Source organism: Rhinolophus hipposideros (assembly GCF_964194185.1).
Source record: "Rhinolophus hipposideros genome assembly, chromosome: 18".
NCBI lineage: Eukaryota > Metazoa > Chordata > Mammalia > Chiroptera > Rhinolophidae > Rhinolophus > Rhinolophus hipposideros.
Genome location: NC_138064.1, coordinates 35,274,071 through 35,277,880, shown reverse-complemented (window position 1 = coordinate 35,277,880; position 3,810 = coordinate 35,274,071). Strand labels below are relative to the sequence as shown.

The window sequence follows — 3,810 nt, the reverse complement described above, 5'->3', positions numbered from 1 at the left end:
ATTATATTGTTCTTTTTGTGATATACATATTATTCTTATTTGTCATAGTAGATTAACTTTATGTGAAATGAATGTTTTAAGTGGTAATATGTATTATATAATCGGGAGAAAAGTCTGCTTTCATAATGGGAAAAATCGGGTCAACAGTTTTATTTCAGGTTTTGTCCAATTAGTTTTCTTGTAAAGTTATGTTTTCTTTTAGTTGGGAGGATGGAAGTCAGAGATTCTCTTGAGCATGAAAGCTACAGATTTTTTTTCCTGCCAAAAATGAACATAAATATACCAAGTATTTTCCAAGCAGTTTCAGGGTTTGCAAAGTTCAGGTATAAAACTCAGCAAAAGTTCCATCTAGAAATTTTTAATATCATTAGGGTACATTAAAAATAAGTTTCAGAGCGACAGCATAAGTGTACTTAGAAAATATAACTTAAAGAAGGAAATGAAAATTAGCAACAATACAAATTGTAAACTTTACACAAAGGACACTATATTTCAAAAATATGGCAGTATTTTGCTTGAAGACCAAATTTTGAATTGAACTTAGTGGATATTTTTAAATCCTTATGAGTATCTTAAATTTGATTTAAATCTGTCTCTCCTATGAAATACACAACTGAAACAAACCCCAAAAATTTAAGTACATAGTTTGTGCTGGTAGTCATAATATCTAACATGGTAATGTTTTCATGCTGGCCACTGTACTGCATGTTTCACATATGAGTATAGTATCTCTTCCTTTGTTTTTCTCCTTTCTTCAAAAGGAGATTCTTTATTAAATCAGCTAACTCAGATGCTTCTATCCCCAGCCCACAGTTGGCAGCTCTCCCTCCCCTTTACCCCTTAGCCACACCGAGGGGAATGGAAAATGAGAAGCCAAGACGGCTTCCGCCAGGGCAGGCTGCCTCCAATGTGTGGTGAACCCAGTCCAGCTGTGGCAGGGGTGGCAGCCGCCACAGGCCCCTCCCTATAAAGTAAGTCCCTGTAGCCACAGTTGTAGGCAAGGCATACCAGGGTGCCAAAAAAAAATGTATACACATGACTTGTATTCATCTTTTGTTATCGGTATATATTATTACAATTTTAATACAGTTTTTTCCTTTCTTAAAATGTGTACATTTTTTTCTGGCACCTTCATGTATAATTTTATTTTATGTTAAATATATATATATATATATATATATATATATTTTATATGTATGCAAACACACACATACACACACACACACACCTTGGAGGTACATATACCCAAGGTATATATACCCAAGATTATATATATATATATATATATATATATATATATATATATATCTTCAAAGGAGGGCAAGGGCAGATCTGGGGGCGGATCAGAGGGTCTGGCATGGCATCCTGCAGCCGGTCATGCCTCCCTGAGATGCCCCATGGTTGGTGCCTACCTGCAACCCAATCACGTTCTTGCCCTCTTGCAGCATGTTGTCCAAGAGGTTCCAAGGGTTCCCCTTGGAGTTCATGGGAAACCTGTTGGGATTCCCCAGAGAAAAGCCCATAGTCCCGGGCTACTGCCAGCCCACCCAAGTTTATCATTGTCCACTGCACACAGGCCATGTTCTTTCCTTCCCACAGGTTCACAGTCTGGAAGATGGTGGTGGTGGTGACACTGTAGCACTCAGCTGCTCGCAGGAACAGAGACCTGCTCCTTCTGCTTGAAGGCCTGGGTCTTTTTCAGTGGGGCCTGCCCCTCAGGATATAGTCCGTTAATAAGTTCACACGGCGCCGTGCCATCCTTGACTCAGTTCTGGAAGTTCTCACGCCCAGGCTGGGGCCAGCCACATCCCTGCGGCACTGGGCGGTGAGCCACTAGATCAGGATTTGCTCCAGGTCTGCATCAAATTCCATCTTCTGCTGTGCCTCCCGTCTCAGGTTGTGGGCAGGTCCCAAGTTGGCCATTCTGAAGAGTGGTAGTGACTGCTTGAACCTAGGGCAGGGCGGAGAACGTGCACTCCGTGCGGGGCTGCAGGGAAGTGTATTATCTCTTTTAAACACACACTATATTGCCTCCTGGTCATTTATTAATTCTAAATTGGGTGGTGGGTGTTTTGGGGTTTTTTAAAAACCTTTTTGAAAGTCTGAAATATTTTATCATTTTAAAACTTTTGCCTTACAAAAGTTTATACCTTGAGAAGTAAGCCATTTAGATACCCATAGCTGACAAAATGTTGGCAGACAGAATTCTATAATTTTTACTACAAAGTTAAACAAGAAGAAAAAATAAACATCTATTTTTTTTTCCTTAAAGAGATATTTCAGAGAAGCATTTTGTTTTGTGATTGGAGCTTGGAAAGTAGATGGAAAGTATCAGAGGAATCTCTACTTTTGAGTGGGTGTCACAAGCCAGCTGAAGGAAAAGAAAAACAGGTAATAGAAATGAGAAAAAGAGAGAAAAGTATGTATGTTGGAAAGTTGTGGTATTTATTTCCCTGTGGATAACTCAGGAATAACAGGTGGGGTTATTGCCTCAGTTGGCCATCATAAGGATGAAAAATCTGGGGGCAATTTCAACTACCATTTCTGATCATAACAAATTTCTAATTTTAAATTTTTTTCTGTTTCTCATTATATGACAGTTACTTAATAATTGTTGGGTACTTGGAAGACTTCAGAGAAAGTAATCACTTTCGTATGTATATATTATTAGGTTCACAATAGGAATTAAATCTAAGATATCCAGATACTAAGCTAGGTGAAACATTGCTATTATCTGAATCACGTCCTTTGAAATACTTGGAATTTGAAGAACAGGATATGCAGTTTATATTATAACTAATTTTGGAGCAATATATGGCAGGTAATTTTCCATTTATTTTGGAAAATAAGAGAAAGTTGAAACACTGAAAGTTGAAAGTGAAGGACAAAAGCTTTTTTTGTTGATGGCACATATTTCAATATATTTTTCTGAAATATATCTAATATCTTCTGAACAGTGCCTTCATTTTCTTATTTGTTATCAAACATTATTATTAGTAGTATTTCTGCATAAAAGGTTTTAAGAAGACTGTGGTATAATTTTCTTATATTAAGAAAAAGGATATGATTATAAAGCTAAAATTTACCTTTAGTTTTATTTGTATATGATTTGCTACAAATTAAGGGAGATTAAAAAATTTTAAATCAAGAGCAGACATTGAGTAAAAACGTTTATGATTTAGGATGGATTTGAAACATGATTAAATGACAGAGAAAATAAAAGCCCTGGTCAACCAAATCCTAATTGGGGTGGTAATGGAAATAAGAGTACTATATAATAGTTGAGCTTTGGTTTAAAAAACAACTCTTTCTATGATCTGGTACTACTTTGGGATCAAGAGAAATTGTAAGAAGAATATAATAAGCACACATGGCCTTTCCTATAAAAATATGAACCAAAAAAAAAAAAATCACCTGTTTTAAAGAACCACTAATGTCATAATGTCAAATTTGTAATACATTCATCAAAAATTTAACATAAAGGTTTCTCCTTAAAAACTGAGTTAAAAATAGCGGTGGTGGGAGGAGTGGGTAATAGGCATGGTAAAAGACAGAGACCTGAGTGCAATTAAAAGTAAACAACTTCGATTATCCTATCTAAGCCAATTTTTCTGTACAATCCCCTCCCCTTTTCACTAGTAACTTTATTAAAGAATACTTGAAACAAGTGCTTTCATCCTACCTATTTTATAGTAAATCACGAATTTCTAACAGTTTTTTTTAATTGAGCTATAATTGCATTTAACACTACATCAGCTTCAAGTGTACAACATAATGATTAGATATTTATTTGTATACATTGTGAAATGA

At 35.9% G+C, this 3,810-nt stretch overlaps 1 pseudogene across 1 annotated transcript; it reads right to left on the bottom strand.

Moving 5' to 3' along the window:
• Positions 1-1,343: 1,343 nt before the first annotated feature.
• Positions 1,344-1,923, bottom strand: LOC308510305 (transgelin-2-like; annotated as a pseudogene). Its single transcript has one exon. The product of its transcript is annotated as a transgelin-2-like (transcript).
• Between the last annotated feature and the right edge of the window lie 1,887 nt (positions 1,924-3,810).